The sequence below is a fragment of the Chiloscyllium plagiosum genome, unplaced genomic scaffold (assembly GCF_037043375.1).
Source record: "Chiloscyllium plagiosum isolate Xiang-an unplaced genomic scaffold, Cpla_swu_hap1 HiC_scaffold_9, whole genome shotgun sequence".
NCBI classification, from domain to species: domain Eukaryota; kingdom Metazoa; phylum Chordata; class Chondrichthyes; order Orectolobiformes; family Hemiscylliidae; genus Chiloscyllium; species Chiloscyllium plagiosum.
Genome location: NW_028270147.1, coordinates 24506090 through 24520903, shown reverse-complemented (window position 1 = coordinate 24520903; position 14814 = coordinate 24506090). Strand labels below are relative to the sequence as shown.

Below are 14814 nucleotides of genomic sequence, written 5' to 3'. Positions count from 1 at the left end.
AGAGCACGAAGGAAAAGGGTGAAGGAGGCCAGCAAAGGGCAGGAAACTACCTGGCCAAATTAAACAGCCTCTGTTAAGACCAGTCATTTTTCTCGTGATACTATCACAAACCTAATTCCCTCATCCCACCAACTCCAAATCTCCATCTTGCAACTCTCTGAAGCTGGATGTTACTGTTCACAATCAGGAGCTGCACTTTTCCCAAGATGGGTTTCAGACAGGTGGTGTACTATACCATCAACACCATCAACTTCCACTTCTGTAACAATGTCCAGCTCTACTCCTGTTTCAGCTCATTCACCATTGAAATCCTCAGGTATGCTTTAGTGACCTTCAGAACTGACAATATCATTGCTCTTCTGACCAACATCCAATGTTCCACTCTACTTCAACTTGAGCTCATTCAAAACTCTCCTTCTCATATTCTAACTCACACCAAAGGTTTACAGGACACTGATGCAGATTTTGCAGGATATTTCAGTAAGATATCTCACCTGATGTGGCAATGCTTATGTAACAGAAGAAACTTGGTATGGATAACCATAAGACATAAGACCATAAGACATAGGAGTGGAAGTAAGGCCTTTCAGCCCGTGTCCATTCACCATTTAATCATGGCTGATGGGCATTTCAATGCCACTTACCCGCAATCTCCCCGTATCCCTTAATTCCTTGAGAGATTAAGAATTTATCAATTTCTGCCTTGAAGACATTTAACGTCCTGGCCTCCACTGCGCTCCGTGGCAATGAATTCCATAGGCCCACTACTCTCTGGCTGAAGAAATGTCTCCTCATTTCCTTTCTAAATTGACCCCCTCTAATCCTAAGTCTGTGCCCATGGGTCCTAGTATCCCCGCCTGACGGAAACAAATTCCCAGCGTCCACCCTTTCTAAGCCATGCATTATCTTGTAAGTTTTTATTCGATCTCCCCTCAACCTTCTAAATTCAAATGAATACAATCCCAGGATCCTCAGCCATTCATCTTTGTTAGGCCTACCATTCCTAGACATGCTCCAGTGCCAGTATGTCCTTCATGGCACTGAATAATCCAACAGAGTCTTACTTCAGCTGGTTATTATATATTATTATTACATTCACAGGTATGTCAGTGTCTGGGCTGGTATTAAGACTAATCCATTACAACAGCATGTCAATCTATGGCAGCACATCTTGCTTTAGTGATCTGAGTCAAGATGGAGTCTGAGATCAGGTCACATACAGTGATGATACCATGCGTATGTTTCTTAAAAGTGCTCTGATATACTATATCTCTTAAAGATATGCTAGCAGACTGAGTCATAACACAACAACTTCCACAAAGCACCCAACTGGAAAGCCAGCAAAAGGGAGCTTACCATGATCTGTATAGCTCCATAACAATCAAATACTGGGAGCAGGTTGGGGCTAATTTTCTAGAGGGTAGGAGATAGGGTTAAACGTTGTTTGGGGTAGCAGCCTGGTGGCAGGGTTGCCTCCATTACCCCAGAAGGAGACATTTCTTTGCCCAGAAACAACCTCCTGCTCCCCATATTCCCCACCATTGCAGAAATAGGATGAATAAGCATCCAGTAATGTGCTCCTTTAAATCGATCTCAATGGCGAACATATTGTCATTTACTGTAATTTGATTTATTACAATCATGTATACTTAGTGTGACAATGTACAGTGAAAGGTATTGTTTTGCATGCCAAGGCATTTGCATCCTTCTTCTATGGTTTAGTTGCGCAAATAACACTTTGCTGAAGATCCTCAGGATATTTTACTACATTAAAAAAACTACATGAATGCAAGCTGTTATTGTTGCAACTATCCCTTTAAGTCCTTATAAACCGTGTAAACCAATTCATCACTATTCCCCTTATCACAAACCTACTCAATCTTGTAAACCTCAATCAGGTACCTCTTAAAATCTCAACTCCAGTGAAAGAAGTCCCAGCTGTCCAGACACTTATCGGAACTGTATTTGTTGATCCTTAGAAGCACTCTCATAGATCCACACTGTGCCTGTTTCTTCTCAGGAGCTAATCTCAGCCAAATGCTAATGGTGCAGTGTAATCATAATTTCCACGGTCTCTGTGCCTGCTTTTGAACTCCAAGATGCTTTGGGCTGTCACAATCCCTTCACTTATGCTCAGTTCCACACCTGAAAGATTAACCTACATTTCCTCTTGTGAGTTGTTGACTGACCTCCCGTGTATTTCTCTCATTTTTATTCTGGCAGGCTATTTTGTTCGGTCAGCCTTTAAATGGATTACTGTGTCGCAGCAGAGCATTCTAACATGCAAGATAACATACTAAAGCTTGCAAAGCTCCTTTACCTGTTGGAATTATGATGGAAAATGGATGCTGCCCACAGAGCAGAGCCCAGTCTCCCACTTCTGATCTTCCCAGGATAAAACAAGGATTTAGCAGAAGGACGGACGGAGAGGGAGGGAGTAAATGGTGTGCATAACCTAACCCAATGATGATATTTAAAATGCTGCCTTTCATCCAGATGAGGCCTCATTTGTTTGTTCAAGAGAAAGAAATCGGACATGCTGTCCCAAAACCTCCTTTGGGGAAAGAGGTCATACTGGACTGGAATCATTAACTCTGATCCCCCTCCACCGATGTTATGTTTCTGCAGCAATTTTTGTTTTTTTTTTTAAATATCTGATTTCCACTATGTGGGGTATTCTACTCTTATTCTACCATCCTCACCTGGTCTGGCCCACATGTGACTCCAGTCACACAACAAATCTGTCCTCTGGACAATTAAGGATAGGCAGTGCATTGTCAACAATGCTCAGACCCCATGAGCGAATAAACAAAAAGTAAGCTATCATCTGGGAATTCTGGGATCTTTCCATGCCCAAATAGCTTGCTGCATTCAGCACAGCGCTGTGACTCCACCTCAGAAACATGGTGGGAAGTCTGGAAATGCCCAGGACCTCAAGAGTGTTGGACGAGGCAGAAGGTTATGCCAGGAGTTGCTTGGGCAGCTCATCATGTCCAATGCAAAACAACTGACACATTAGATTAGTTCACAGATCGGTGCAACATCAAGGGCTGAAGGACCTGTTCTGCGCTATATTGTTCTATGTTCTATTTCTGGTTGCAGAGTCAGGACAGCAGGCAATAGACATGCACACTCAGCCATCACGCCATCCCCAACCATTTAGAGTCATAGAGTCATAGAGATGTACAGCATGGAAACAGACCCTTTGGTCCAACCTGTCCATGCCGACCAGATATCCCAACCCAATCTAGTCCCACCTGCCAGGACCTGGCCCATATCCCTCCAAACCCTTCCTATTCATATACCCATCCAAATGCCTCTTAAATGTTGCAATTGTACCAGCCTCCACCACATCCTCTGGCAGCTCATTCCATACATGTACCACGGTCTGCATGAAAAAGTTGCCCCTTAGGTCTCTTTTATATCTTTCTCCTCTCACCCTAAACCTATGCCCTCTAGTTCTGGACTCCCTGACCCCAGGGAAAAGACTTTGCCTATTTACCCTATCCATGCCCCTCATAATTTTGTAAACTTCTATAAGGTTTGGGCTACAGATTGGTATGACAGGTCGGCGCAAAATCGAGGGTCGAAGGTCCTGTACTGCGCTGTAATGTTCTATGTTCTATGTAAGGTCACCCCTCAGCCTCCGTTAATCAGAGGTTTGCCCTTCATGTCTTAGAACAAAGTGCAACTCAGTGATTTCGTTGCAGGGGCTCCCTGTGCTCAATCAGCCCATCTTAGTCATGTTGTAGAGGTGCTGGTGTTGGACTGGGGTGGGCAAAGTTAAAAATCACACAGCACCAGGTCATCATCCAACAGGTTTATTTGGAAGCACTAACTTTCAGAGCACTGCTCCCTTGTCGGGTAGCTGTGACTCACTACCTGATGAGGCAGCAGCACTCTGAAAGCTTGTACTTCCAAATAAACCTGCTGGACTATAATCTGGGGTTGTGTGATTCTTAACTTAGTCATAACATTGGAGGTCTCAGGCTACTGGTGGCAGTTAAAAGAGGTGACACGAGAATCTTAGTGATGCTAACCTGCAGATACCTTCAGAACAACATAAAAATGCAACAGGCATGTGTAGAGAGAGCGATAAAGAAATCAACGGACTCTTCTTCAGATCTGCAAGTATTGACAAGATGAAATAAATGCAAATGGAACATTTCCACCAGGCTCAGCTGATGCCGAAAATACAATGCCACAATTATCTTTTTTTGCGTTCTAAGAATGTTGCAACGTGATATCCTTAGATTGGTTCGAAATTCCCTCAGTCAATCACAGAACACTGGATTCTCATGTATCTCAGTCCAGTTATAGATGGCATGTTTCCTACTCAGTCAAAAAGCACAGAACACCAGGTTATAGTTCAACAGGTTTATTTGAAATCGCAAGCTTTCAGACCCCCCATGGGGGGGGGGTCTACAACCCGGTGTCATGTGATTTTTGACTTTGTCCCCCCCCAGACCAACACCGGCACCTCCACGTCATGTTTCCTACTGGCAAACTAGTTGGCATTTTATCAAACACAGCAGGTTTCATGATCAATTTACCAGCCAGCCTATCATTTACTCGATATGTTAAATTTAAGTTTGTAATTTCAATGGTGAGGCGTGAACTTGACCTCCAGCACTTAACTAAGCGGGGGTGGGTACTGAAGATGCTGGAGATTAGAGTGGTACTGGAAAAGCACAACAGGTCAGGGAGCATCCAACGAGTAGGAAAATCGACATATCGGGCAAAAGCCCTTCATAATCAGGCCTTTTTGATGAAGAGTTTTTGCCCGAAACATCGATTTTCCTGCTTCTCAGATGCTGCCTGACCTGCTGTGCTTTTCCAGCACCACTCTAATCTTGACTCTAGAACTTAACTGTCCAGTAACAACTAGGCTGGTGCACCCTTGTGAATCGTAAATTTTGTAGATTGTGAAAAGGCCAAAATGACAAATGGTGTATATTGCATAAATCTTGTCACCATGTTGTGGTGATGATTGCTATCTGGAGAAGGTGCCAGGTGTAGCACTTCCATCCACTTTGCCAGAGATCAGACTTGAAGATGAATGCCTCACCATTCTGTCATTAGCTGATAGATTAAGCTCCAAGCTTTCACATCAAGGTTTATCTATATTGCATATTTCTATTTCTGTCCTGCTTTTCATCCTTGGTAAAACCCATTATTGGATTAAATGCATTCTGAAAACTTCCAGAGAATACAAAAACAGAAATTGCTGGAAAAGCTCAGCAAGTCTGGCAACATCTGTGAAAAGCAATCAGAGTTAACATTTTGGGTACTTTGACCCTTCCTCAGAACTGGAGGATAATTTCTAGAGGATAATAGTTTTTCTACTTGCATGCACCCAAGAACTCAGAGAAATGAGAGAGGGAGTGGCACTGTCCATAATCTTCCAGTCTTCCTTAGACTGGGAAGGTACCAGAAAATTTGAGAATTGCAAATGTTACACACTTGTTTTGTAAAGAGTGTAAAGTTAAACACCTCCATGGTGGAAAAGCTACTAGAAATAATATTCAAGATAAAATCAATAGTTACTTGGCTGAAGGCAAGTTTATTAAGGAAACCCAGCATAGATTCGTTAACAGCAAATCATGTTTGATTAAGTTTCTGAAGATTTTTGTATAATACTGTTGATCTGAGAATCATGGACTTCCTCAGGTATTTGAAAGTACAGCAGCAAAACTATTTATCATGAAATACAAGAGATAGTGAGGACATGGATCTGGAATGATTGAGTAACGGGTAACAGAGAGAAGTGGTGAACAGGTGTCTTCCAGACTGAAGGAAGTTTTAGGGCATAGTTCCCAGGGGTTAGTATTAGGACTCTTGCTGTTCCTAATGTGTATTAATGACCTAGGCCTTGGTGTACAGAGCACATTTTGAAAATTTGCGATGGTATGAAATATCTGTGAGCAGTGAGGACATAGGCAAAATGGTGGAATGGGACATGTTGCAAATAAAATTTAATGCTAAGAATTTGAAATGATTAATCTTTGGGCAAGAGAGTCAAGGGTTGAGGGGGATGGGAGTGCAGACTAGAAAGTGGAGCTGAGGCAACCACCAGCTCAACATGATCTTATTAAACGGTCTAATAATTTTGAAGAACAAGTGGCTGAACCTTGATCTTAAGTCTTTTATTTCTACATCCTGTGATGCACTATGATGGAACAATTCTTTGTGCATGGATGCATTTAATACAATAGCAAGAAGGTTACAACAAATTTATATAAAACACATGGATTCAGCTTCAACTGTAATACTATAGACAATAGACAATAGGTGCAGGAGTAGGCCATTCAGCCCTTCGAGCCTGCACCGCCATTCAATATAATCATGGCTGATCATTCCTAATCAGTATCCTGTTCCTGCCTTATCTCCATAACCCTTGATTCCACTATCTTTGAGAGCTCTATCCAACTCCTTCTTAAATGAATCCAGAGAGTGGGCCTCCACTGCCCTCTGGGGCAGAGCATTCCACACAGCTGAGTTCAGTTCTGGGCACCCATCTTGAGGAAAGATATAAAGACATGGGAAATCATGCAGAAAGGATGTACGGAAATGGTTCCAGGCACAAGGGGCTTCTGGCATATGGATATAATGGCGAGATTGGGACTATTATCTTTGGAGAAGAAAGCATCAATAGATTTGATGAGGGTATTCAAAATTGTAAGATATATTGACAGTGTTCCCATTGGTGGAAGGGCCAAGAATAAGAGGGCACAGAATTATGGTACTTGGCAAAAGAAACAATATAGACACATACGGAAATACTTTTTTCTCACCATGGCTGATTAAGGTCTGGAATGCATTGTCTTAGACAATACTGAAGAAAAATTTGCTTGAGACATTTAGGAGGCCGTTGGATTATTATCTGAAAAAGGGGGAAATTCAAGACCATGGACCCTCAGGATCAGCAGTGGAGCCATGGCACTAGACCATGACAGCCTGGTCCATGATTGCCACCTGGATCAGTGCAGTCTCAGCCATCTGGAAGAATGCTCAGCGCTGTAGGAAGAAGGTCAATGACCTTCACCACTCTGATGTCATAAGTGCCACGATCTTCTTTCTGATATCTCATACTCATTTCATCTCTGCTATTGTAACCACCTCCCACTATGCTCTTGAACCTCATCCCTCACTCACCGTCACCCACCCCAACCCCTGACACTGCTAAACCTGCATGGTCTCTGTGCTGCCCACTCACTCAGTCAGGATATTGCCTCACCTGCACCAGTGGCACCCACTTTGATCTCCCTTAATATCTACCTCTCTCATTCTAGGAGGAAAACAGGCATGGATTGGGCAGAGAGACAGATATACCCAACATTTGACTCCTCACTCCTCAAACCGAGAGTATCCTGACTCTCATTATCCAGAGTGGCTGACTGACAGTGGACTGGTATCAGAGGGTGTCTTTGACTTAACCCCTCTGCCTTAACAGAAGTCTGCTGACTACCATGACAAAATTTCTTCTTTTGTGGCTGCACTTAAGCAGCACAGCAAGACAAAAGTCACATGAGCCTGATGGCTCTTCCTGAGGGGTAACGCACACAAAGACAAGGCAAGCCGGGGTGGCTTTGTACATCCAGGTAGTTTCAGAGTGAGTGAGCTCTATGATAGAAAATAATGAGCCCAAAGATGCAGCCTGGTCTAGTCCATAAGCTGGGTGCATGTCCCTGAGAACACAATGTCTTGGTTGCAACAATACAATGATAGTTGTTGGTACATTCCACAGTGCAGCATTGAAATGCAGAAATGTACTGTAAGTGGATTAGAAATAATGTCATGAGGATTCTTAGAGGCTGTACGTTTCTGGCACCAATGTCTGTGGACGTGGGATGCATGTGGCTGTTGCCCACAGAGCATGCACGGGGATGCTGGTGCCTGATATTCAAGATGGACATTCTTCAGAACAAGCAAGTATAACAGAAGTATTAAAAAATGGAGCAGAATTACCCTGAAGCCTACCAGACTTCTTGGTCAATTCTGTCACAAATCTCATCATTGTCCACATTGCTCAGACCCCTTGAAGATTTTTATGGGCCAGAAAGAGGTTATCGGGTCAATACTGGCTCTCTGTACATCTTTGTGTACAAGATGATTAGGGGGTTAGATAGGGTTGACAGTGTGAACCTTTTCCCGCGTATGGAGTCGGGTATTACAAGGGGGCATAGCTTTAAATTAAGGGGGGGTAGATATAGGACTGAAGTTAGGGGTAGGTTCTTCACTCAGCGAGTCGTAAGTTCATGGAATGCCCTGCCAGTAGCAGTGGTGGACTCTCCCTCTTTATGGGCATTTAAGCGGGCATTGGATAGGTATATGGAGGATAGTGGGTTAGTATAGGTTAGGTGGGCTTGGATCGGCGCAACATCGAGGGCCAAAGGGCCTGTACTGCGCTGTATTCTTCTATGTTCTATAGAGCAGTCCATAGAATCCCTACAGTGTGGAAACAGGCCATTCAGCCCAATGAGCCCAATTCACCCCTCCAAAGAGCATCTCACCCAGACCCATCCCTGGAACCCTGCATTTCCTACAGCTAATACATCTAACATACACATTGCTGAACACTATGGGTAAGTTAGCCAATCCACCTAACCCGTACATCTTTGAACGGTGGGAGAAACCGAAGAACCAGAAGGAAATCCAGGCAGACATGGGAGAATGTGCAAACTCCATACAGACAGTCGCCTGAGGCTGGAATCGAATCCAGATCCCTGGTGCAGTGAGGCAGCAGTGCTAACTACTGAGCCACCATGCCGGTCAGTCACTCTATAACTTTTGTTCCCTCAAAGTGCTGCCAATCTTTTGTTTAAAATCCTGGCTTCACTTATCAGGTGACAACAGCAGCAATAGCCAGAGCAGCAGCACCATGGCTGGCCTTGCTGTACAGATTTGATCTTGATTTGATTTATTATTCTCACATGTATACAGGTACATTGAAAAGTTTTGTTTTACATGAAGTACAGGCAGATCATACATACAAAATGCATAAGGGTAAGAGAACAGAGACAGGAACTCAATGTTACGGCTGCGGAGAAGGTGCACAAACAGGGAGAGCAACAGGTTAAACAGGATGATGCCTTGTCTGGAGGGTTTTAGTTATGAGGGAGATTGGAAAAACTTGAATTGTTTTCACTAGAAAGTTGGAGAATGAGGGGTAACCCAATACAGGTCTACAAAATTATGAGAGGTACAGAGTGGGTGGTATCTGAGAGGCCTTTTCCCAGGGTAGAAAGGTCGTCTACAAGAGGGGATAGCTTCAAGGTGAGGTGGGAAAACTTTAGCAGAGATGTCCAGGGAAAATATGGGTGGGTGCCTGGAACCCACCTTCCTCTGCCAGTGGAGGTGGTGGAACCAGGCACATTAGCAATGTTTAAGGCATATCTTGATAAACACATGAACGCGAGGGTTAGATACCATGCATGGGCAATAAGTAATAGGTCTAAATAAGGATAAGGAATCAGCACAGCTTGGTGGCCCGAAGGGCATGTCCCTGTGCTGTGCTGTGTTGTATTGGATTGGATTGTATCAAAGGGAGAGAGTAGCATTTTCAGGCTTCGGTTAGCTGCAGCTGTGCACTGCACCAGTACCTTCATGGCAACAAGCATCAGTTTTGAGGTTAAAGTTAAAATTAAATCACTGATAGTTGGTGCTACAGTACAGGATTGTGATGATGGAAAGCTGATCTCTTCACCTTGGCATTCCATAAGCTGCAATTTGGCTATTTATGTTAGTGCATGACCAATAGGGTCCTTCAACACTGGCCCTGCAGGAAATTGTGGGGTTATCAAAAGAATCAGTTCACAAGTTCCTTTAGTGCATTTCTAGTGCCCTCTTGCTCCATGATCTCCAAAACTACCAATATTTCTCTTGGCCCTAGAATGGAAACAAAATGTTAGATTCGTTGGGGTTCTGGGTCAGTTATAAGACCTAAACTCAATGGTGGATCAAATTATGCTATAATGAAAGCCTATACACCTCTACTCACAATAAGGATCTGGAATGGAATCTTCAGCCTTTACAAGACCTCTATGCTGGCCTCATCCCTTTCATGTAAGTGAGGAATCTCCCGGTCATTATGGGTGGACTGGCATGAACAGGTCTCCATAATTTTCCTATTCAAGCCACTGGAAGTGGTAGAGGCAAGTACAGTTACAACACTTAAAAGACATCTGGAAGGTACATAAATAGGAAAGGTTTAAAGGGCTATGGGCCAAATGCAGACAAAAGGGTCTAGTTCAAGTTGGGATACCTGGGTGACATGGGTGGGTTGGACCGAAAGATCTGCAGTATACCATGTGGGTAGCAAGTAACTGATGTTCTTTACTTCTGGACTTGCGGTGGAAGAGCAAACAGGCCTCCCACATAGAATTTCTAAAACGATTATATCGCATAAGTAATCTGAGTCTAAGTATTACCTGATTAATAGTCACGGTAAGTCACCAATGAGATAGCATTTCTGCTTTCTCATCTAAACTTCATTTTTAATCCTGCCCTTTTGCAACCTACAACTTGAGCCTTGACCCTTCACAACTTAAAAAAGTAAAAAAGGGACAGGAATTGTCCTTCTCATCAACTATGGTCATGTTTTAACATGGCTAAAGCAGTACTAGTTATTTCCCCGAGCTTTGCCACAGGTAATATTTAACGAAGTGTGGTTCTGTGCAATGTCTCCAAAGTGCCACAGAGATTTGGTGTTTTCCCTCCTAACTGAGAATTACACCACTTTTCATCACAATATAGTCACTTAGAAATTAATAACAGCAATGAAAATTGAAGAAGAACAGGAAGAAGAAATCTGGGAAGCACAATTCAAGCTTATATGTTTGGGCCAATGAATTTCAAACACTGAAATGCTCCTCATCTGGGAAAATATTTTAAGACACACAACACAATCAATACCAATAGAACTAATTCAAGGCATCTCATCACCTTTCACATTCCCCAGTAAATTAAATCCACTTTCAAAAGGTCAGGTTTAATGCATTTATTCATTTTAAATGAAATCAGCCAGCTTTGTATTGCAGCAGCAAGGTTAAGAAGATTAAGCCCTTCAACTCAGCCTGACTGTAAGATGGAGAATGTCAAGATCTAGTAGGCCACTGAAAAAAAAACAATTGGCAGCATTAATAAACAGAGCAACTATATGATTGAATTTCTATAAATCTATGAATTCCTTTTGTCAAAGTGTAGAATGAGGTCATTCTGCACATTCCAGCTCTCTCAAAGAGTTGTAGTACTTGGTTTTACAAATAGATTTTTTGTTTTGTCCATAACCCCATGAGTTCCTCAATCTCAAGTTCCTGGGAGTGGTCATCCACGACAAGCTTTCTTGGACTCTTCATGTGGACACACTGATTACAAAGGCTCAACAATGTCTCTTCTTCCTCAGGCAGCTGAGGAAATTTGGCATGGCGGCCAACTTTTATAGGCGTGCCATCGAGAGCATTCTATTTGGATGTATCACTATCTGGTATGGCAACTGTACCATTCAAGGTCGGAGACAGTTACAGGGGGTGTTGAACTCTGTAATCCGGACAATCACAAAGGCCAATCTCCCATCTATTGAATCCACCTCTCTGGCCTGCTGTTAAGGAAAGGCAGCCAGCATTCTCAAAGATCCATCCCACCTGGCAATGCTTTTCTATAACCTCTTCTACCAGGGAGAAGGTACAGAAGCCTGAACATACGCATCAGCTGGTTTCAAAACAGTTTCTACCCGACTGTTGTTAGAATACTGAATGGATTCACAAAATCTTGTACTTGTGTTTTTATTTTTGCCGTTATTTACCTACTATTTACTTACCTATGCTACTTAACTCTGGGATCTGCCTGTATTGTCCACAAGACAAAGCTTTTCACTGTGCCTCGGTACACGTGACAATAAATTCAATTCAATTCAAATACCTGCCTGGCCCACTTGTAAAATTACCATGGCAATGGACTTTCACCAACTGTGCATGTACGAAAACAGAAACTGGTGACAATTCTGATTGTCTCCAAACATTAACTCTTTCTACATATGCTGCCAAAACAGTTGAGTTTTACCAGCAATTTCTGTTTTTGTTTAAGATCTCCAGGGTCCATGGTTCTTTGTTTTATTTTTGTGTGCAGATAGAAAGTTAGAGATCCAACCACTATATGAGTTAAAACAGAAGTCTGTATAAAAATGTGTCGACAAGTCTTTTTTCTGCATTTTTGGTCAATGATTTAAATCGCCAAGCCTAGTTATTGACTAACTGGCTGGATTAATTCTTCTTTTCTCCATCAAATCTACCGAAACCTCCCATCATTTTCAATACAGCCTGTCCTTCTCTAACGCAGTAATTGCGTTCTTCCGCGAGTTTGCATTATAGAAAATCATGTAATGAAATAAAGGGGATTTGGGAAAACAGGGTTGGGGCGGATCACTAAAAATATCAGTAAACATCAAAACAAAGGTAGTAGCCTGAAACAAATGATAGCGCAGTCTAAGTAAATGTTAAAAACATATATTTTAATGAAAATGATACAATAAATGTAACACTTTACCCCGGAAAACTGGAAAGTAACTTGAAGGGGTTTCTGAGTTTGCGGAGTTGCAGTACTGTATTAAGCCAGGGGCTGACGGTCATCATCGCTTTGCAACTCTATCCTTCCATATTCATGGAAAACACAGCGAAATTTGCAAAAGCCAGGACTGAAAATGACGGAGTACAGCACCGTACCTGTCAGGAAGCACTTCAGCACAAAGCACGCGAGCTGACTGACCATGTGATGTCGACGTGAGTCCAGTCCTCAGTACACGACAACACCTAGTGCCAGGGATGGAATCGTGTAATAGCCAACAGGAATTCGCGTTTTAAAAAAATGGTTCCCCAATTCACCAATCGCGTTACAGCCAAATCACATTGACGAAATGACCTATACTGCTATTATTAATAGCAATGATATCATCATTTCTGTTTCAATAAGTACATTCCTTTTAACTGAGGAATTATTCTTGTGTAGAGTAGCATTGAAATAAAGGGCCAGATTTTACTTTAAAGGTATTAGTGAGGCAATTTGGTAATGCTGTTGTTTATGGGAAAATCAGAAAGAAACTTCCAACAAATGCACCTGGAGTCCGAGTTGCAAAATACTCCTGAAAACTTCTCAATATCATCTCACCTTCTGACTCATCTTTGAACTTATTGCACAATGTAATGTTCTTGTGCCAACGATGCAGACAAAATACCAAAGAAAATGTAAAGACTTTACCTTTCCAATCCCAGCACTCATTTAATACGTTGCTAATGCTGACACTGAAAATGATCTTTTATAAGTGTGAATTCACGTTTGCTCTGGCTTGATTTTTCATTGGACATTTCCAACAAAAATAATAAAATTATATATTTTTAATATTTCTTTTGACTCTCTCTTAAACTGCCCTTTCTTACACACCCTTTATTTCACTTCCTGTGCCCAATATTGAATTCAATATCCAAATTCACACTTCCTGGTTTAGACTCTGCACTGCTCATTAATGAGTCTTCAACCTGGCATTTTAGAGAGATGCTGTATTCATGCAGGTCTCAGGTAGGAGAGGACGCAATGCTTTTCGGATGGTTGGTTGATAATAATTTCCAGTATATAAACCTGTGAAAAGTCTAGGGATATGTGCAAGTCTAACAAAGTGTTCAGAACTAAATCCAAATGTTGGGTCTCAGTCTGACAAAGGGATAAACAATCTCAGTGCACTTTTAAACATCTGTATTGTCATCACAAACGTGATGACTAAAAGTGCCTAAACATTAGTTTATCTTTATGATTTTGAGACTAAACTTAAAACTCTCTCTGATTATGTATCTGTTGCAGAACTTAGGTATGGGTTAATTATATACATGTATCATTATGGAGGGAAAGACAAGTATAGTAGAAGGTGAAATAGTCATGATGTAAATAATGCAAAAACTATGTAATAATGAAGCTCTTATTTAAATGGGAGTGGGTGCAATATTATCAAATATGGGCAAGGTAGTCAGCATGTCAGTGAAGCACAAATAAAGGGTGTGGGGAGAGAATGAAATGTTAAGTATGATGCAAACCTGGGCTGAGGACATCATTGGACTGGTATAATCAGTGTGTGTGTGTTTGTAAGTGAGAATTAGTTTATATTAGATTGAAGGAATGCTGCAGAAAATTGACACATGATAGCAAACTAACTTACAATGTTTCCTCCGGGATGTATCATTCCTCTCAAAGTCATAAGCACCATGGCATGGTGCCAGGTATAACTTGGGTATTTCACACACTTTATTATAAGATAGATGAGTTCATCTGTAGTCTATTACATATCTGCAGCCATCCCTCCATTTTCACATTTGATAAAAGCCATCATACAGTCCTGGGTGTGGGAATACAATCAAAACAGTAAGACAGTCTGAGAATTCAAGTGACTGTGTAAAGCAATTTCAGCTTCATATTCCCAGTTTGCTACGTCATTTGAGTGTTCAAGTGTGTTATAGCCTTGTATTATGTGCTGGGCATGTTTTTCGATTATTTCTCCCTATTAAAAAAGAATGAGAAGCTTCTTCATACATTCAGTGACAGGAAGGACAAACTGTTTTGATAATGTTTGCACATTTATGTGTTATAATAAGCTCATTGCAGCAATCTGATTGGCTGGTATTCCAGCTTTGATTTATCATCTAATAGAACAGATTTCATACACCATTACAACTTGCAGCACATCCTCAGTATATCATGCCAACTCTCTGAATCCGTAGGGAGTAGCTTCTAAAACTAAAGAGACTTCTTCTTACGTGCACTGCGAATATACAG

At 41.9% G+C, this 14814-nt stretch overlaps 1 long non-coding RNA gene across 1 annotated transcript; it reads right to left on the bottom strand.

The window, feature by feature from the left end:
• Window positions 1-10984: 10984 nt before the first annotated feature.
• Window positions 10985-12775, bottom strand: LOC148149104 (uncharacterized). The gene is made up of 2 exons (XR_015758117.1): window positions 12544-12775; window positions 10985-11114 (listed from the first exon to the last, which is right to left on the bottom strand). It is a non-coding gene; the product is annotated as an uncharacterized LOC148149104 (long non-coding RNA).
• Between the last annotated feature and the right edge of the window lie 2039 nt (window positions 12776-14814).